The 22,317-nt window shown below is 41.3% G+C and overlaps 1 long non-coding RNA gene across 1 annotated transcript; it reads left to right on the forward strand.

The window, feature by feature from the left end:
- The first annotated feature begins 375 nt into the window (after positions 1-375).
- Positions 376-21,589, forward strand: LOC115655113. Its single transcript, XR_004001329.1, has 3 exons — positions 376-450; positions 4,365-4,436; positions 21,462-21,589. It is a non-coding gene; the product is annotated as an uncharacterized LOC115655113 (long non-coding RNA).
- Positions 21,590-22,317: the final 728 nt, after the last annotated feature.

Consider the following 22,317-nt stretch of genomic DNA (forward strand, 5'->3'; position numbering starts at 1 on the left):
GAAACCAGAAGGAAATGAAAAGAAACCACATTTTATGCATGTATTTGAAATTTCATGATTTTGGGGGGGAAGGGTCAATTTATTTATTTATTTTTGAACTATCTGAGGTTGGCAATACTTTGAGGTTGGCGCTGCACCTCGTTACCAGTTGAAAAAAACAAAACAGATGGAAGTGGGAGAGAAAAAATACCAAACGAAGAGCAAAAATCAGTGTGGTTTTCTTTTTCCAAAACTGTCAAAAGCTTGATCACCCCCCAAAGAGAGCTGAAAATATACGAATACTTTCCTAACATTGATTTCCTCCATGGAAACAATTACCATAGTTGACACAGAAGTCATCTGACATTAAATGCGAGAAGAGATCATCTGTGCGACTGCAAAGACTAGGAGACAGGTCGTGCATATGGGCAGCTACCTGAAGGACGCCCCAAAGGAATCACTGACGATAGGGTGAGTGGTAAGAAAAGCAGTGATGAGACAGGGGACAATATGTTCTTGTAGCCAGGTGGAAGGCTAACAAAAGCAGGATGTATTTTAATGTAGAACAGGGTTACAGTTTGTAAGTCTTTTTTAAAAACAGTGTAAATTGAGAAAGGATTTTAAGAGCAGAGGGAAAAGACGTGGTTGAAATTGGCAGGTAGTTCCAAGCCTAGCAGGAAGTGGGAAAGAAGGCCAACATGGGCTTGGGAAGAAGACATAATGGAAGAGAGCATCTAAGTGAAGAAGAGTTGGAGGAGGAGAGTAAATGTGGGCCTTGAAGTGGAGCAAAAATAAGTGTAACCCACACACCTCTTCGGTATGGTGTTCTGTCCCATTTAGTGGCACCAGGCCCACTTAGAGAGAGAAAATGAGTCTGCTCTACAGCCTTAGCTAACAGCTAGGTAATGTTTAGCTCATGTGGTAGAGGCTCATGTACTAAACTCCAGAGACCCTAGGTTCAATCCCGCCCGCTGACTACTGGGGTCTGTCAGCATTACGTAAACAGATGGGAACATCCCAAATTAGGGCCTGACCCAAAGCCCACTACAACCAACATGAGACTCTCATTTGACTTTGCTGGAGCTGAATCGAGCCCAGGTCAGTTCTATAAAGAGTTTTATTATGGTAATGAGTGGCCTCGACGCCCAGAGGTCTGTGAGAATATGGGTAGAAAAGGCACTGGAATGAGGCTTCCCTTAGGGAAAACTATGGAGCGCTATTTCTAAGATGCAATCTGCAATCAAACTCTGCTGCCTCTGTTTCCACAGTGTGGCTTGCTGGAGCAGCACTGAGTGATATGACATTGAGATGCTCTCTCTACCTTTCTCAATGATTCTGCAAGTAAAATAAAGGCACTAAAGAGAGAGCCACTGAATAGTTAGAAGGGATAAAAAAACAAAATGTGGACTTGGACCAGCTCATGACTTGGGCAAGTTGAAATAAATGGATTAGAAATGAATAGTTATATTTTCCCATCAAATCATAGCATGATGAAGATTGGATATTTAGAGTTAAAATATTCAAATACCAGTTGGGGGCCATGGTAATATCTTGATTTCAACACTACTGGGTGATTGAATTTCAGAAATCTCTCTTTAGTTTGAAAGACTGCTAGATGCAGCAGTTAGAACAGGAATCATATTAATACCTTTCACTCCACAGGTCCCAAAGGCAATGGATTTCATGGTGGGTGGGGGAATCTAACTCTGACATGAGGGAGTTGGTCCAACATAGAACAGAATATTTCTTGCAGGACCATAATATTCCAGAGAGGAACAGACTTTTGAATACAGCATATTTAGACTAATCAGAGGGTTCTGAACCACTGAACAAAAATTACTGACACTTTAAAGTGTAGTTCAAATCCTGAAAAAACAGCATTGTGCAATTCCACACTTCTTGTGCACCTGCAATCTCCATATTACATTTTCTCAGTTTTCTAGTAAAAAGATGGATTTTATTCCTTATCTGCCAGTCCTGCATACACCGTGTAGGAGGTAAAAGTCAAGCTAGATTCTGTTGGGCTCATGCATCATCAGCAGAAATAAAGATTCTGCAAGGAAGTTGCTTACCTCAGTTATATCTCATTGTGCAACCCCATTGTCCTTAAGTTACATGCCCTGATACTCGTGAAATTCTATTGCCTTCGGTGGTGAATTGCACAGGAGTAACAAAGTACATAGTTTGAAGACAATGGAGTTGCATAGGTGGCCCTGCAACTGGAATGTAGTTAACAATTCTGCTGATAACATTTGAACCAGAAAAGAATCCAGTTCATTTTATTCAGAGCTGTGTTGGTTCTGTGGGACAGACAATAGAAAAAAAATCAATTTACTTTTATTGAAGCTAATAGATCTAAGTCTGCTGAATATAATATCTAGTCCTTATATAGCACTTTTCATCCATATATCTCAAAACGCTTTACAAAGCAGGGTGGTATCATTATCATGGTTTTATAGATGGGGAAACTGAGGCACAGAGCAGGGAAATGATTTGCTCAAGGTCACCCAGCAGGCCGGCGGCAAAGTCAGGAATGGAACCCAAGTCTACCGAGTCCCAGTCTAGTGTTCTAAGAATAAGAGTAAGATGGTGCCTTTTGTACAGTCCCAGAGCCCTAAAATTCCACCTGTTCTGCAATAGACACACACTGTCTACAGGCTACATGGAATGGTAAGGCCCCAGATCTGTACATCATCTCTTTCTCACATTAAAAGGGTGGTAGATACAAACCTTATTTATCATGCAGACAAGTCACACAGACTGGTGCATCAGAATTACACACACTGCATAAAAGTGTAGTATAAATATTTTATCAGCATGTGTTTAAGATGGCTGCATTACTCAAGTTTCCCAAATAAATGCCAGTCAAACCTTTATTACCACTCCAGTCACCTACTATTCTATGTATGCCACGTATGTTTCAGAAAAACAATTTTACAAACATTCTAGAGGATTTTTTTTTAAATTGGAACTATTTTTTTGAAAATTCCATCCTATTGACAGAAGGAGGGGTAAATGTGTTTCTGGAAGGCTGTTTTTTGTTTGCTTGCTTGCTTGCTGTTTGGTTTTGTTTTTAATGGCAGCTGTTTGTAGCTGCTTAAAGATCTGAAATGTTAGAATGATTCTTGAGAGATTGACTAGTGGGCAAAGGGAAGGTGAAGAGGACAAAGATTTCATGATACATTTGTTTATCAAATGGCCCTGAAATTTATTAATGGTTATAATCTCCACAGGCAGGGTACATGTGTGTATAAAAATATGTGTACTTCATAGATTAGAAGGCCAGAAGGGTCGTGATCATCTAGTCTGACCTCCAAACTCAACTCTGCACAGGCCAGGACTCAAACTCGGGCTTCCCAAGTGGGAGGAAAGATTTTTACCCCTAATTTTTACCAAACCACTAATGTGATGCAATGAGCTGCAGTGATGCAAACTGTTAGGTTGATAAACTAGACAATTCTATATTATTCTAAAGCAATATTTTCTTGCAGACTTATGTGCTTGTTGTCATAACGTTCAATGGACTGACAAGGCCAAATCGGATTGGATTTTAACAATTTTCTACTGCGCTCAAGACGACAGACAAAGCAATGAACATTTGGTGCTTGAGATGTTCAATTTGCAGTTGAAGGGATGTTATTTAATTATAGAGAATATGAATAAGGGCATGATAATTAAATTATGACCTTCTTCAGGGCAGGAAATTTCATATCACAAAGGAATTCATGTTGTTACATTGTAATAAATCAAATCTATTGTGCCATTTTGAATTCAATTTGATAGCCTTTTTATTAACTCCCATACATCTCAAACCCATGAAACACAGCCAGTGGATCAGGGTGGAAGTTTTATTAAGGATAAAAAAGTCTGAATGTTATAAAACTGATTTAGATTTCTCATAAATATAATGAACTGGTTTTCCTGCTAAAACATTTACCAGAGAACTCTGCCCAGAGTAACATGTTACGCTGATAAGAAGCCCCATTTACTTCTTGACAGCATACAGTAGCAATTCCAACTTCTACATGTACTACCCTGTTGAACAAAATGATTCTGTTTAAATGTTCCATTTTGGAAGACAGAGAAAGAGAAACAGAAAGATGTGTTGGTTGTGGATTCTGCAAACAGAACAGCTAGTGACACATCCATTATACCATGCCTGACTTCATTAGTACCATGACTTCATCTGCACCATTTCCCAGGTTTCAGCTACTGCAACCATGGACTACTGACCAGAAAGTGCATTACTATATTATTAGTATGCCCTGGGCTTTGTATCTCCATCAGTATCACATTAGTGCAGGTTAATGTTTGTGCTAGAGAGGGAATAATAGAAAGACTATAGAGAAATCAGAATGGTTAATGACTTCTTTCTTGGTATGCAGGCTACTCTTAACATTAATGGAACTCCTCAGCGACAAAACTGATACTCCACTTAGGCAAAGAGTGCCAAGAAGGTAAGATGATATAACCCCAACTTGCTGACACAGATACTTCCTGCTGTTAATCACCCCATCTTTTAATGTATTAACTTATCCATCCTCACATTGGCAGGTCAGTGTGGAGCTGGCTCAGCTACAGACAACTAGCATTCGCGGTGACATCCATATGGCTCATGTGCTACAGCAAAAATGCCCAGAGCCCCTCAAAAAGGGGATTGTGGGGTTTCCCCCAGGGCAATGTTACAATATTCCATACTAAGGGCTCCAAACCAAGGTAGTAGCATGATAGCACAATACAATGTTTTAGATCAGAGTTTCCCAGACCTGGGATGTCATTTGTGCAGGGAAAGCCCTTGGCGGGCCAGGCCAGTTTACCTGCCCAGTCTGCAGGTTCGGCTGATCGCGGCTCTCACTGTCCACAGTTCACTGCTCCAGGCCAATGGGGGCTGCAGGAAGCAGTGGCCAGTACGTTCCCTCGGCCCACGCTGCTTCCAGCAGCTCTCATTGCCCTGGAGCAGCGAACCGTGGTCAGTGAGAGCCCCAATCAGCCAAACCTGCAGATGCGGCAGGTAAACAAACCGGCCAGATGTAGCGTATTAAAGTACTGTCTGTAGGAATGTGCTACTGACTACATGGAGTAGTTTAATACACTACACCTGCCCACCAGGGGCTTTCCTTACACAAGCGGCATCCCAAGTTTGGGAAACACTGTTTTAGACCATTATGGCAGTATTGTCTGTAAAAGGATTTGTGTGCTCTAGGGGCTGGTGTTGGCTGGGGAATCCCGATGGAAGACCATGAGTAACCATCTTCGGGGAAAGTAATCATACAGGAACTCTCAACTCAACTAACCGTTCTTCATTTTAAACAACTCTGCTACAGATAGCACTAGCTATTAGTTTGAAATGAACACAGAGGTTAGTATTGCCATTTAAAGCATCCCAAAAATAAACTGTCCCTGGGCTGCAGGCTTAAAATGCCAGCCACATGAGATGTTGAGCCTACATGCCTCTAGGTTATCAATTTTAATCCAGTTCAGGTTAGTGGGAACTGCAGACCAGACATTCTGCTCTTGCAAAGGGTGGCCAGAGGTGCAGAAAAACTCCACAGAGCTACCATTTCAGAGTTTCCTTTACATTGCTCTATGATTGGGAGGGGTGGGGGGAAAGAGCTTAAAGGGAAAGTCCTTGGTTGCCAAGATGTTCAAGATTTAAAGAGGCCTGATTTTAGAAGGTGGGAGCTCATCATTTTCTGAAAAATCACACTCCTTTAAGATCTAAGATTGTGCACAGCTATAAATGCAACCAAATTCACTGGTCACTTTTGAAAATTTTGGCCTGAGAGCTCTGGCAACCAAAATTTAGGGGATCCATAGGATGTGAAGGCAGTATATCTGAAGACCAAGGGTTCCATGCCTGTCTCCTCCTTCCCATGGCAATGTGGTCACTGAAGATGCATTGCATAGGCTGCTGAAGATAGTGGGTTCCTCCAGACAACCCTTCAGATAGAGATTCCATAATGTGGTGGGAGCACACAGCAAAAAGTTAATAACATCTCTGTCATAATAATCTTTACTGCATAGAGCTGGTATGCTGATGAAATTCCAGCATATATTCCTGGATATATTTCCCTCAGCTGAAAACACAAAGTGCAGAAAAATGCTGTTACAGAAGCAATAAATAAATAAATAAATAAATAAATAAATAAATAAATTTGACAACTACTTTTTCCCCCCATCATTAAAAAGGGGCTTAGACTAGGGTTATCTCAAGTTTGGGTCATCTCTTTTCTTTATCTTATTTATTCACTTTGCCTAAAGGTTTTTTTTCTATAAGGCCCCATTTCAGCAAAAATTGAAGGTCACACCTGACTTCAAACGTGTGAGTAATCCCATTCACTGTCTACATACTTAAAGCTAGGCACATGTTAAAGTACGAGAGTGGGTGAGGATTTTTTTTTCTTCAATGAAAAACTGAAACTTTTGTTTTTGACCAAACTTTTCTACAATTTTGGGGGACTTTTCATTGAAAAAAAAAAGATCTTTTAGATTTTTTTTGTTTAGGTTTTTATTTCAACCAAATATTGAAAATTTTCACCCAACTGATCAAAACCAACAAATTTTTGCTGAAAATTGACCTTTCTTGAGGAAATATCAAAGGTATTTTCATCAAAAAAATTTCAAATGAAAAAGGTTCACCCAGTGGTATGCCATCTATGTATACAAGGCACGCATTTCATGCCCTGCTATGCATTTTTCAATTGATGGCCCAAGGGAGAGATCTGGCCTGTGGGACAATTCTGTCCATTGCCCATGGAGGATGCCATTTTGTATACAGTGTGACTTTGCACACACCCTATCTGTGAGGTCAAGCTGCACAGAGGATGCCATTTTGGATCACCTAAGGCATGCAAGTGAGTTGTTGCATGTCTTAATAGAGCTATCACAGCATGCCACTGAGTTCTAGTAAGTACCTTGCTGAATTGAGGCCTTAATGTTTAAAGTTTAACCATTTATGAAAAAGTAACGCTTACTAATGCTTTAATTTTTGTGTTCTTCACAACAAACAGAAGTCAGATCTTTTAGGTAGAGTAGGATGTGCTTTTGATGGCTTTGAATGTCATTGTTTTGCCCCCTTCTCCAAGATGGAAGAAATACACTAAGGTTATTTCTCTGTTTCAGTTCATAGAATCATAGATGGATGAAAGGGACCTCAAGAGGTCATCACGTTGAGTCCTGCACCATAGACCACCTCTGACAGGTGTTTGTCCTACCTGTTCTTAAAAACCTCCCTGGGAAGACTTCTAGAGCTTAACTACTGTTATAGTTAGAAAGTCTTCCCTAATCTCTTACCCAAATCTCCCTTACTCCAGATTAAGCCCATTACTTCTTGTCCTACCTTCAGTGGACATGGAGAACAATTGATCCCTGTCCTCTTTATGACAACCCTGAATATATCTGGTCCTGCTCAGTCTTTTCTCAAGACTAAAACATGTCTAGTGTTTTTAAACCTTTCCTTATAGGTCAGGTTTTCTGAGCCTTTTATCATTTTTTGTTGCTCTCCTCTGGACTTTTACCAATCAGTCAACAATCTTCGTTAAAGTGTGGCTCCCAGAACTGGATACAGTACTCCATCTGAGGCCTCCACCATTCCAAGTAGAGTGGGACCACTACCTCCTATGTCTTACATATGACATTCCTGTTAATATACCCTGGAATATTAGCCTTTTTTGCAATTGTATCAAAGTTGGTCTTCACTATAGGGAGATTGACACTGCTGCAATCAATGCAGCAGGGGTCGATTTAGTGGGTCTAGTGAAGACCCACTAAATTGATAGCAGAGTGCTCTCCAGTCGACCCCAGACCACCACCTCTCCAAGAAGAGTAAGGTTGACCAGAGAGCATCACCTGTCGTTGCAGTGCAGTGAAGACACTGGGGTAAATCAACCTAAGCTATGTGGATTCCAGAATAGCATAACTTAGGTTGACATACACAAGTAGTGAAGACAAGCCCGCATTGTTGACCCATTCAGTTTGTGATTCACTGAATCCCCAGATCCTTTTCAGCACTTCTATCATGTAGCCAGTTATTCCCCATTTTATACTTGTGCATTTGATTTTTTTCCTTCCTAAGTGCAGTGCTGACAAAACTAACAAAAGCATGATGAACTCTACTGTGATTGTCCAATGGTTGTTTCAGTAGCCTTAGTGAAATGGGTTGGTAGATTCTATCTGTTTCTAGTAGACTGGTGTCTATTCTGTCACACAAACTACCACAAAAATTGTAGCATGTGATAGGGTCCCATGCCAGAGCACACACCCTCATATCACAGCATCGCCACAAGTACCAGGATATATCTTTGTGCCTAATAATAATGTTTTTCTGTAAGATGGGGGTGGGTCTTTATGATGTTCAGAGATGTACAGGTTGTTGAAAGTTTCCTAGCTAATGAAATTATAGTTTCACAAGCCATTATGTAAAGATGATATGCAAAATCATAACAAATTACTGACAAAGTGCAATGTAGCAATAAACATGTCAACTGTGGAAATTCAAAGATGTGCTCTGAAAAGCAAATGAAAAGTCTTTTCACATAAAGAGGTCTTTGATAAACAATGAAAAGGTAATTCATATTAAGAAGGTAAGATTTCTTTACAATGAAAGACTAGCAGTTCAAGAAGCAACACCACACACGGGGCCATATCCTCAGTTGAAGTACATTGACATAGCTGGCATGACACTAACATGGAGCTAAGGCTATGTCTACACTAGCACTTTTGTCAGCAAAAAACACCGCCCTGAACAACAAAATTTCACTGACAAAAGCGCTGGTGTGGACAGCGCTATGTCAGCGAGAGACGCTCTCCTGCCAACATTGCTACTGCTGCGCATTGGAGGTGGTTTAATTATGCCAATGGGAGAGCTCTCTCCCACCAGCATAGAGTGGCTACATGGGAGACTTTACAGTGGCACAGCTGCAGTGGTACAACTGTGCACTGTAAGGTTTGTAGTGTAGACATAGCCAGAGCGCCAAATGACCTACAAATATACTGATCTACCCTAACTGAGGATCTGCCTCTTCTAAAGCCATGGATGCAGGGCTTCCTGTGGACTGCAAAAGAGGAGAAACTCACCTATAGCTATCTAACATCTAAAAGAATTTCCAAGGATGGAGTCAAATTTTACTCCAGTGGGATGCTGAGGGATGACTTCAGAGAGAAATTGGGGTATATGTGGTACTAGCAGGACTCTAAAGGGGTGTGTGTGTGTTCTCTGTAACTGTAAATCTGCCAGGGAGCTGGAATGGGTCCACCTGGGTCTCAAGAGAACAACATTCATGTTCACATTTGAAAGCAGAGCTATCAGTGAATCGGGAGGATGTGTACTCTCATCCTTCCCAATGACCTTTAAAATGACCCAAGATACTGAATATTTTTCTTATCTTTACAAAAGTTCAGGTCCCTTTCCCTCTTTCCATTCCTAACCCCTGTGTGAAAGAGGAAAGCACTGAGATATGCATATGGCATATGTATGTGTTGTTTGTTCATTTACGTTGCATCCTTCAGCACCAGATTGGGTCCTGTCCCTGGAGTCCTCTGCTCTCCTTCTGCACTGAACCCATCATGCCTGGTCATCTTGTTGCAGAACCAGCCCATCCCTCTCTTTCATACTTAGACTGCAAGCTTCTTGGGACAGGCATTGTCTTTTTTGTTCCGTGTTTGTACAGCACCTAGCACAATGGGGGTTTGTTCCACACCCAGGAGTCCTAGGGTAATACAAGTAATATACACACGCACACACACACACACACGCACACACAATCACTGTTCTCTTGAAGTTTTAGTCAATATGTCTGTACTGAACACAAGGCTCCACACAGACTGTCCTACCATTTATTGGGAACTCCAGAACTATAGCCGATTTACAATAGATAAGGAAATTTTATGGGGGGGGAGGGAGGAGGAGGGTCTCCTGGTTTACACAATCAAAGACATCCTGCATCTTTAAGCAAAGAGTAAGACTGCTATTGAAAAAGGGAGAGAAAGGGTCTTGTAAACACTCTTTAAATGTTAATTCCAATGTTTAATTGTAGCTCACTGCGAGCCTATTAAACCCTGACTAAGTGCACCTGACAGACTGACAACAGCATAATGCTAATGCATGCCAGGGAAGAGCAGTAATTAGCTTTTTAAATGGGTGCGATTTGGGGGAAACTGCTATCAGAACAAAAGGAAACACTTCTGAATCAGGCGGGGGGAGAAATGACTTTTTTGTGGTTATCATACCTTTTAAGCCTTTGTGCAGATCTTTTCCCAGAGCACAGAAGAATACATGGGGGAGGGGGAGGTGCAGAGGAGTTTTGAAAGGCAAATGAAGCCAATGACAGAAGTGGTTTTTTTTTTCCTTCTTGCATGGTGTATGGATAAAGTAAGACAAAACTAAAATTAGTCTGAGGGGGAGAGGGGGCGGGGAAGTGTTGTACTAGTTCCTAGACTTCACTTCTCAGAGATATCTGCTATCTTACTGTGCGGAGCTTGGTGTTTAGTCAGTGAATATAATCTTGTATAATTAATTCCCAATCTTACCATAAATGTTAGAGGACAGAAGAGCTCCAAACAGAGCAAGGGAGAAGTGGAATGGGTGCATACCCACACAGAGTTCATAGTGGGCAATCTCCTCTTCTGCTAGCTGATGACTTTACATTTAACTGCATATGAAAATTGAAAGCTAGCACTGGCTTTATAGTGCAACCCTGGTTTACTGAATTCCAATTAAACAAAGGTCAGTTGTGTCCTCTAAGGCCTGATCTACACTTAAAAATTAGATTGACCTAGCTACATCACTCAGAGCTGCGAAAAATTTTGCACTCTGAGCACTGTAGTAGACAGACATATCCTGTGATGTAGACATGGCTAAGGATGACAGAAGAATTCTTCCATCGAGCTAGCACTGTCTCTCAGAGAGGTGGATTAACTACGTAGATATAAAAAACCTTTTTTTTGATATAGAAAAAGTGTGTACACTGCTTTAGCATAGGCTGGCCCTTCGGGCTTTGGTGCTGTGGAGTACTGAAGCACCATAAGGGTTGAGCTTCGCTTCAGCTCTCTAGATGTTTCCAATTTCCCATAGCCATTAATAAAAATATGTATTTACTTGAACATTAGAGCCAGGGGTGGCTCCAGGCACCAGTACACCAAGCGAGTGCCTGGGGTGGCAAGCCATGGGGGGCGCTCTGCCAGTCGCCGCGAGGGTGGCAGGCAGGTTGCCTTCGGCGGTATGCCTGCGGACCGTCCGCTGGTCCCGCGGCTTCAGCGGACCTCTCGCAGGCAAGCCGCCAAAGGCAGCCTGCCTGCTGTGTTTGGGCTGGCAAAATACCTAGAGCCGCCCCTGATTAGAGCTGGTCAACTGCCATACTGAAAACACAGCAAGCTTGGAGGGGAAGTCTGATTAGTAAATCTTTGATGAACCAGTTCTGCTGGATGCTAATATATTTGGTATATTTATAGCTATTCACTTAATACTTTAGAGGAAAGATCTTCCAACAATTGATTGTTCTGGAGTTGTTCATTTTGATGATCTGCTATTTATGGTGATTGGTCATGTGATACCGTTCCTGCTCCTTACTGGAAGACAGGCTACATAACATGTAACAAATAATGCATTTCCAGAACAAATGACAGACTTTTGACACCTGTGAATGCAGCAGGCTGCCTAGTTCTAGAACCCTGTGGAAGGTTACAACTCTTCTGCTGAGGAAACATGGGCAGAGCCAGAGGGAATTTTTCAGGCAACAACCTTAGAAACAACAAAGCTTAGGAATGAGCTTAGGCAGAAGTCTGTTTGTTATTTAAGTCTACAAACAAGGAAAACTCTAGGAATACTGCAAGTTTGGACTATGTTCAGGGACTATATACTGCTTGGAGCAAGTTGGGAATGCCACCTGCTTCAGTTATAACTAATATTTTATGAAGTCCCAGGGGCATGTGTGTGAATAATGGAGTAGGATGAGCCCTTAAATAGGAATGAATGGATGTCATGCTTCTTATACACTAATATTTCCACATATTTGTTTTATTACTAGGCGGCTAACTTCACTGTACACTTAGAGTCCCACTCAATATAAGTCAGAAGGATCCAAAATTCTTTACTTTGCCAATTTCAATTTTGCTTACTGTACTTAAACCACTTAAAAACTAATTTGATTCTCACTTTTTGCATTTCACGCTTCTGGGACAGAACAGCGACTAAAATGGGTTTCACTTTCTGCTTCTAGTTTCAGTTTTTGGTTCACATGCACTAGTACAAGACTGCTGTGTTCAGCCTCCCAAAACTTCAGGGAATATTTACATTAAAAATCATCATATTTTGTTTTGATATGTTTAATTTCATTAGGTTTGTTAAAACAGTTCTTTTGCAAAGCGGAAATGTTAGTGCGCTTGAGTACATCCCTTTAACTGCTATTGAGTTAAGGGTTGTAAATAGCAGAGCAGTGTACAATACATCAGGTTACTTAAGAGTTACTGCTCTTGTAGAGCACAATTCCCTCTCAGGCATAACCACAGTAATTAGCAGCCATTTTTGTTGTAGAGCTTTTTGTGCACCTGGCAAGAGAGCTGTTACTCTAAATGGCTGCCCCAGGGAAGGGGAAAATCTGAGAATTGAAGTGATCCAGTACTAGCAGCACAAGCTGTTCAATCATTGGCTGAACACCTGCTCTTTGTTGTAGGTGACCTTGCAATGTTGCGGTGTGTGACCCTGAATGACAAATGCCATCTGGTGGTGCTGAGGGGAATGCAAAATATTGAAAATAGGAGGGGGGACAACAAAAGTGTCTGTGAGGGGAGAGAATAATCAGTCATCCTGCTCTTTGCTCATAAAAGGCTCCTGAGGGTTGCTTTTTTTCTGGATTTCCCATCACCCCCAATATCTTATTTGTCATATTGATTTATTTATTTGTGGAGCAAAATTCCCTACCAAAACAACAGGATGTTAGCTTGCAATCTATTATGTTTATCATCTGCAGTTTTGGTTGCCAAGAGTAATGGTGGTAGGCTATTCAAAGCTATTTTATATCTGGATATATACCCCTATGTATTACACATTCACTCATGAATTGTAACAGTTCTTAATGTTTCTGTGGGTCAGCACATCTCTCAGTACAATCAATTACTGTAAGTAAGAGTCTAAATCAATTAAGTTGTCTGTTTTCGCTGTTGTAAAGAGATTTGTGATAAAAATGATCCTGTTGTTCTCAGTTTGTGTCTTTAGTGACCCAGCAACATTTGGAAGCACTTGTTCACAAGCTGCCTTTGTTCCTGGATCGTTTCCATCATCTGTTTCCCCACCTGGGATCTGTGGTGATTCACATGATTATGCCAACTTCCTCACTGTGATACCATGTGTCTGAATGGGAGGCAGTCATTCTCTGTGTGGCTTGTCCTGTGGATTTTCTCATACCTAATTCAGTTCATCACCTGAGCCATAGTGTAAATGGGGGAGGAGATTTGGAGTAGGGAGAACTATAGGTCACCAGCTGTTGTTGGAAGTCACTTGCTGTCCTAAGAAAGGGCACCTCCAATTAGCTCTCAATTTCCCACAAGGCAATGACTTGAAGTATGTCAGCCTGATGCCTGTAAGGAGAGGAATCTGCCACTCCCTCTTTATTCCTATCATTTCTCCTCACTATTCCAATAATTATCCCTAGAATACTTAGCATCTGACATATAGTTGGAAGAGCAAGCAACCAGCCTCTATCAATGCTTCTATTCGTCCCACCTCATAGATCAGCCAGCGGAGGGCACTTGAGACCACACCAAGTTAGTTACCACAACAGACATACAGTCTCTTCTAGGGGAGTAAGCACAAGTCCCAGCCAACCCACATCAATATGTTGTACTCCCACTCAGGACACCAAACTGCATTGTATTGTTTGTTATCCATTCATTTTGTCACAAGAAGAAAAAACAAGCGTCTGAACACTCTTAACAAAGATCCCCCTGCACTTTTCACAAAAGCAGTAAAGTTTTGTGCATTTGAAATTTCAGGCAAATGTGTCATAAGGATCATTTGTGAGAACAAGGAAATAGTAAAGCCCTATCACAGACGTACCATACACAGACAATGAAAGAGGGCAGCAGCTAGTAGATCTCTACCCTGCATGGGAGCAGACCGTAGTCCAAAAGAGACTAGCCCCTCTTTTTCATTTTCTATTTTACTTTCCTCTTTGCTATACCGACTGGAAGGGCAGCCACTGAAATCTAGCCAAAATTATCAGGCCAATAAAGGAAATGCACCGAGGACCCCTACAGCCATTCAAAATAACATTTGTAAAATCATGTAAGGACCACTTATTGCACATTTTCTCATTCACTGGTACAGCTGCCGCAAGCACTTCAAGAAGCAATTCAAACCAAACTCATTTCTGAGGTTGAAGAAAGTTTGGTAGATGTCTTTAAAAACAAACAAACAAACAAACAAACAAACAAACAATATTTGTGCACCTAACCCTGGTTAGTTTCATGCTGAAGTGAAAATACCACAAGAAAAGCTATTCTCACAACATGTCTGATTAGGCTGACAGAGTTGGATTAAGAACAAACAAATGGAAACCAGATCCATCAAAATAATCAGCACCCTATATAGAAGCTTCCCTTCAGTCCCGCTACACCATATGACTCTGTGTCTTCCACCTACTGTTCCTTAAACAGACAATGCCTTCTTTTTTCATTGCTCTGGATAGATCCTTCCTCTCTGTTACCCCCTACACTTCACCTAAACTCCATCTTTCTCTCCTAGCTGCAGACAGACCCTTGGTGCCAGACGTTCTACTCATTCACACCTGCACAACATAACTGGCTTTAATGGAGTTGCAAAGGAGTAACTGAGGACACACACTGGTCCTTGGATTCTCAGTGGCTCACTGCTCTGTCCAGACCCCCTCTAACCAATAGGCCCCAATTCAAAGGATCCTTCATCCAATAGTGAGATGTAATTAATTTTTTCTGAGAGAGCTTGTTCTCTTGCTGTTTCTAGACCAAAAAGGCTCACAGTTAAGAATTTTAGAAGTCTATTCCACCCAAACTGACAAATGTTCCTCCACCACTGTGAATGATAAAATGGGTTAGAGTCTTCGTTCAGAGATCCTCGTGAAAGACAGGTAAGGTAAGGGCAAGAGGGAAGAGAGAGAGGAAAGAAGAAAGAAAACAGAACACATTCTAAATGTTATATTTGATATAAAAATTTTAAAACCCTTAAGTCAACCATGAAATTAGTGATTCAACAACAATCTGTGCTCTTCAAAAACTGAAATTGCTACTGCAAAAACTCCCATTTACAAAAATCAATATCCCCACATAAAGATTACTCAAATTCCTCCAAGGATATGTTTTTTTTAAGCTGCTACAGATACTATTCTCATTAAAATAAAATAAACAGAATGCATTCTACAGTGAAGGCTTAACGCTTATTCAATCTCTTCTTGCTAGAGAATTCTGGCTCTGTGTGTCCAAATAAATAGCCTCTAAGGATGGCTTTCCAATTTTAATTCTGGAAAGTGTTTATCTCCTACCATGTCTTCCTCAGAACACGTACAGAGCTCAGCATTTTAAAGAATGGAACAGTGTGAAAGGGGCACACAGATGAAGCAGTGATAATTTACTTTTATGTGCAAGACTTTTTTTGAACAGCACACGGCCAAGTGTATTATTATTCTCTGGTAGCAACTGATTCAATAATTGACTACTTTGTATCCAGTTTTGGGGGAGGTGTCTCATGGGATACTATAATAAGGTCTAGGGTTTTTAAAAACATCTCAATAATGATCTAATGTGTTAATGAAATTTGCAGACAGTACTAAATAGGGAGGAGTTATGAATATCATTTACAATGGAGAATTATTATAAAGAAATGCAGAGAGATTAATGGGCAGAAAATGACCAATTTCAGTTTAGAAAAATATAAGTAAACACATTTAGGGAATACAAGAACATAAAAATGGCCATACTGGATCAGACAGTGGTCAATCTAGCTCAGTAACCTGTCTTCTGACAGTGGCCAATGCCAGATGCTTTAGAAGGCATCATTGTGGGTCACAACTGAGAATACCAAATTTAGGACAAGCTGCTGGGGAAAAGGGCAGATAAACCAAACCAACAACAAAAGTAAATTTCTATCTTACCCACTAGCTAACTAGAAGTCAGAAATGCAGCCTCCTGAGGTATTGCAGTGCTGGATCCAACACCCAGACACTAGATTTAATGATGAGTGGTTATTTAAAACCAATTTAATGAAACAAAAGGGTATTTTCTGCTCCCAAAGGACCAGCCACACACTCAGGTCAAAATATAACTCAGATCTTATCCAATAATCACACTGTTGCCAATCCTTTGGAATCAAATATCTAAAAGTTTATTTATAAAAGAAAGAAAGGTGAGTTAAAATTGGCTAAAGGAATCAAATACATACAATAAATGCAAAGTTTTTGTATCAAGCTTATAGCAGTGATGTTAAGTCTCTGGTTGCTTCCAAATTATTGGGAGGTTCTCAGTCCCTTGGTTAGAATGCTCCCACTAGTATAAGTTCATAGTCCAGAGGTTTGAGCTGGAAAAAGGCAAAACGGAGGGGTTTCCAGGGCCTTTTATAGCCCCTGCCAAGTGAAGAGTAACCCATTGTTCTCACTGTGGAAAATTACAGAGAACAAGATGGTATTTGGAGTCACATGCCCATGGATGCTTTGCTTAGTCATAGTAGAAGCCATCGTCCATACTCTAGTTAGAACTGTCACAGGAAAGTCCATCCAGTGTATATAGGTGTCTCCCATGGTCCATTGTGAGTTAAGTGTTCCTTGATGAGCCATTTAACTTGAATAGCCCCTTTAAGATGTGTGGGCTAAATACCTTGTGGGTGTTACCACAGGAGCGAACACTTGAAATCCAGGTATAGAGCCAATACTCATAACTTCAAATACAAAAGTGATACATGCATACAAATAGCATAATCATATTCAGCAAATCATAACCTTTCCATAGACACCTTACTTGACACTTTGTATAAGATTTGTTTCAATTATACAACAGTGGTAGCGACAATGATCTACATGGTCATTTTAATCAGATAACATCACAGAAGGAATTAACAGAACAGGGCACTTATTGAATGATCCATCCACTGTCATCCAGTCCCAGCATCTGGCAGGTAGAGGCTTATGGACACCCAGAGCATGGGGCTGCATCTCTGACCATCTTGGTTAATCTTGACCTATCCTCCATGAATTTATCTAGTTCTTTTTTGAACCCTGTTATAGTCTTGATCTTCACAACATCCTCTGGCAAAGAGTTCCACAGGTTGACTGTGTGCTGTGTGAAGTACTTCCTTGTGTTGTTTTAAGCCTGCTGCCTATTAATTTCATTGGGTAACCCTTGGTTCTTATGTTATGTGAAGGGGTAAATAACACTGCCTTATTCACTTTCTACACACCAGTCATGATTTTATAGACCTCTATCATATTCCCTCTTAATCATCTCTTTTCCAAGCTGAACAGTCTGTCTTTTTAATCTCCCCCCTCATATGGAAGTTGCTCCATACCCCTAATAATTTTTGTTGCCCTGCTTTGTACCTTTCCCAGTTCTAGTATATATATTTTTAAGATGGAGCAACCAAAAGGACACACAATGTTCAAGGTGTGGGCATGCCATGGTTTTATACAGTGACATTATGATATTTACTATCTTATTATCTATCCCTTTCCTAATGGGTCCTACACATTCTGTTCATTTTTTTTTTTACTGCCACTGCACATTGAGCAAATGTTTTAGAGAACTATACACAATGACTCTAAGATCTCTTTCTTGAGTAGGAATAGCTAACATAGACCCCATCATTTTGTATATATAGTTGGGATTAAGTTTTCCAGTGTGCATTACTTTGCATTTATCACCACTGAATTTCATCTGCCATTTTATTGCCCAGTCACCCATTTTTGGGAGAACTCTTCTATAACTCTTTGCAGTCTGCTGCAGACTTAACTATCTTGAGTAATTTTGGATTATGTGCAAACTTTGCCACCTCACTGTTTACCTCTTTCTCTAGATCATTTATGAATATATTGAACAGCACAGATCAAAGTACAGATCGTTGGGGGACACTGCTATTTAGGTCTCTCCATTCTGAAAATTGACCTTTTATTCTCACCTTTTTGTTTCCTGTCTTAAATAGTTACTGATCCATGAGAGGGCATTCTCGCTTATCTGATGACTGTTTACTTTGCTAAAGAGCCTTTGGCCAGGGACCTTGTCAAAGGCTTTCTGGAAATCTAAATACACTATATCTACTGCATCACTCTTGTCCATGTGTTTACTGACCGCTTTATAATTCAGCACATGACTGGCTACTATCTGGGTGTGAGAAACCTGAGAAGTAGTAACAGTGAAAGAACAAGGAATAATAGATGCTAATATATTATGGCAGTAAAATAAAAGGGAAAAAGCTAGTGTAGTTGTGGAATGACCATGGAGCCCAGAGATTATAACCTCCTCATCCTTTGTACAGTTTCTGGGGTGATCACATTAAGAAGAGTGGGCTCAGTGCTGGGTATCACTTAGCTACGAGAGTGACCAATTAGAGCAAGGTAGGAAAAGAACAGCAGAGCAGACTACGATGATTGAAGGATTGATTTATGTGGAAGATTTATAGAGTTAAGTATTCATAATATGGCTAACTGACAAACTAGGGTGGGAGGAGCAGATTTAACAGCCCGCAAATATCTAAAGGATATTAACACTATGAAGAGAAAGAGAACTTACTTAGGTCTGAGTCCATCAAAGTACATAAACCCACACTAAATGCTTAAGTGCTTTCTAAATCATAGCCTTCATGTGATACTCAGGGATATAACTAAGAGTTACCAGATAATGAGGCTCAGTATCAGGCAAGTCTTCCAAACAGTAAGTTGTATGAAGCTGTGCAATAGTCTCCCAAGTAATATGATGGAGTCTGTTTGCATAGGACTTTTAAAACTAGACTGGACAAAAAACCATTAGCAAATACACAATATGAAGAATCCCATAGTGGCTTGCACAGAATCTGTAATTCTCTAAGATACGTTATCTAACAATTGTAAATTACAATACACCAGTTCCACTGCCACTGTACTACATGTAAGGATCAATTAAGATGAACTCCCACCCAACTTTTGAACCTTATGGATGGATTCATATGATGGCGATGGTTTCCCAAGTGAGCCAAATAGACAGAAGCAAAATGCAACAGATGTTTGCCAAGTCAGGACACTAAAGTTATTATTAGCTCTAATTAGCGTTTCTGAAAACTATAATATTCTTAAAACTGCAGCTGACAGTCCCTGAAAAAGGCATGAGATTATTTCCTGACTTTGAAAACATGAAAGAAAAATCAAAGAAACTTCCAATCTGTTCTGAACAAGGGAATGACCCAGTGATCTGTGCAAGTTGAGGGGCAAATGCATCAGCAGCAACTGAAAAGCAAGTTTTAATTTATAGATACAAATGGTCATTACAGCGAAGAACAAATCCAGCTGTACTGTGCATGAACTTGATCAATTATGAGCAAAGGAAAAGAATGAAAATGAGTTGAGGAAAGGAGAGGAAAAGAATCACTGATGTGATGGCACAGAATATCTTCAATCATTACTATGGATTCATTACAATCAGAAAACCACTTGCATATTCTAATTAGGTTGATCCCTGTTTTGCTTATCTGATGTTGCTCTTCCATATTTAAAATATGTATTTTTAATATATGCACTGATGTTAAGTGCCCCTTTGGAAGCAAGAAAGGGAAATATTTTCTCAGCCTTCGTCTACACTATGAGTTTAGGTTGAATTTAGCAGTATTACATTGATTTAACCCTGCACCCGTCCACAGGACAAAGCCATTTTTGTCGACTTAAAGGGCTCTTAAAATCAATTTCGGTACTCCTTCCAGACAAGGGGATTAGCTCTGAAATCGATCTTGCTGGGTTGAATTTGGGGTAGCGTGGACGCAATTTGACGGTATTGGCCTCCGAGAGCTATCCCATAGTACTCCATTGTGACCGCTCTGAACATCACTCTCATCTCAGATATACTAGCCAGGTAGACAGGAAAAGCTCTACAAACTTTTGAATTTCATTAACTGTTTGGCCAGCGTGGAGAGCTCATCAGCACAGGTGACCATGCAGAGCTCATCAGCACAGGTGACCAGGCAGTCGCAGCATTGCAAAAGAGCTCCAGCATGGACTGAACAGGAGGTACTGGATCTGATCGCTGTTTGGGGAGAGAAATCCATGCTATCAGATCTCTGTTCCAAAAGACAAAATGCCCAAATATTTGAAAAAATCTCTAAGGGCATGAAAGGCAGAAGCTATAACAGGGATCCACAGTAGTGCCAGGTGAAACTTAAGGAGCTCAGGTAAACCTATCAAAGAACCAGAGAGGCAAACAGCTGCTCCAGGTCAGAGTCCCAGACATGCCGCTTCTATGATAAGCTGCATGCCATTCTAGGGTAGCCCCTACAACTACCCTACCTCTGTGCGTGGACTCCATCAATGGATTCTCATGCAACAGGGATGCAGATTTTGGGGATGAGGAAGATGATGATGAGGACGATGTTGAAGATAGTGCACAGGATGCAAGTGGAGAGAAAGTTTTCTCCAATAGCCAGGAACTGTTTATCATCCTGGACCCAGTACCCTCCCAACCCCCCCAAGGTGGGCTCATGGACCTTAAAGGTGGAGAAGGGACCTCTGGTGAGTGTACCTTTGTAAATATTGTACAAGATTTAAAAGCAAGCATGTTTAATGATTAATTTTCCCTGAAGACTTGGGATGCATTCATGGCCATTACAGCTACTGGAAGAGTCTAACAACATGTATGAGGATGGAACGTAAATCCTCCAGGAACAAGTTCCCCTGGATGTACTCCTAAAGCCTTTGCAAAAGGTTTCTGGGGAGGGCAGCATTATTCTGTTCTCCATGGTAGGACACTTTGTTACGCTAGGCCAGTAGCACGTAGTCTGGAATCATTGCATAACAAAGCATGGCAGCATATGGTCCCGGTGTTTGCTGGCATCCAAGCAACATCCGTTCTTTATCTCTCTGTGTTATCCTCAGGATAGTGATATCATTCATGGTCACCTGGTTGAAATAGGGGAATTTTATTAAGGGGACATTCAGAGGTGGCCGTTCCTGCTGGGCTGTTTGCCTGTGGCTGAACAGAAATCATCCCCACTGTTAGCCATACGGTGGGGGGAGGGGTGAAGCGATCATCCCAAAGAACAGGGTGTGTGTTGGGGGGGGGGTAGTTGGGTTTGTGCTACAAGTTAACCTGAAAACCACAGCTCTTCCTTTTAAATGGCCAAGCCATTTTAAATGGCCGACCCAACGGGTGCTTGGTATGGGAAATGAGGGCGCTGCTGTTTGAAACCATGTAATGTTAACAGTTTGGTTCACTGAGAAAGAGTCTACCCATTGTTCTCTAAAATGTGTCTTTTTAAATACTTACTACTCTCCCTTTTTTTCCTCCTGCAGCTGCAAATGTTTCAACACTCCCCGTATCATTTGCATCCCAGAGGTTAAAGAAGATTAGAAGGGGAAAAAAAAAAAAGCACTTGCGATGAAATATTCTCTGAGCTCATGCAGTCCTCCCACACTGAAAAAGCCCAGCAGAATGCATGGAGGCAGACACTGTCAGAGTGCAGGAAAACACTAAATGAACACGAGGACATGTGGCGGGATCAAGATGATAGGTGGCGTCAGCGTGATGAGAGGAGGCAGGATGCAATGCTGAGGCTACTAGAAGATCAAATTGATATTCTCCGGCATATTGCTGAGGTGCAGGAAAGGCAGCAGGAGCACAGACTGCCGCTGCAGCCCCTGTGTAATGAACCATCCTCCTCTCCAAGTTCCATAGCCTCCTCACCCAGACACCCAAGAACACGGTTGGGGGGGGGCCTCTAGGAATCCAGCTACTCCACCCCAGAGGACTGCCCAAGCAACAAAAGGCTGGCATTCAATAAATTTAGAAGTTTAGGGTGACCAAGTCCTTCCCTCCTTCATTAGGGCCAGCTCAAGGGTTTTTGCCACCCCAAGCAGCGCCAAAAAAAAAAATAAAAAAAAATCACGATCTGCAGCACTACCGCCACTGCTTCATTATTCAGCAGCAATTCTGCAGCAGGTCCTTCACTCCGAGAGCGAGTGAGGGACCCACTGCCACCAAAGAGTCAGACGTGCCACCCCTCTTCATTGGCTGCCCCAAGCACTTGCTTGCTGAGCTGGTGTCTGGAGCTGGCCCTGATACTTCACCACTCCACCTGGTGCTTCCTTCCTCCTCCACCCCTCCTGGGCTACCTTGGCAGTTAACCCCCCATTTGTGTGATGAAGTAAT

Source organism: Gopherus evgoodei, chromosome 7, assembly GCF_007399415.2.
Source record: "Gopherus evgoodei ecotype Sinaloan lineage chromosome 7, rGopEvg1_v1.p, whole genome shotgun sequence".
In the NCBI taxonomy this organism is placed as follows: Eukaryota; Metazoa; Chordata; order Testudines; family Testudinidae; genus Gopherus; species Gopherus evgoodei.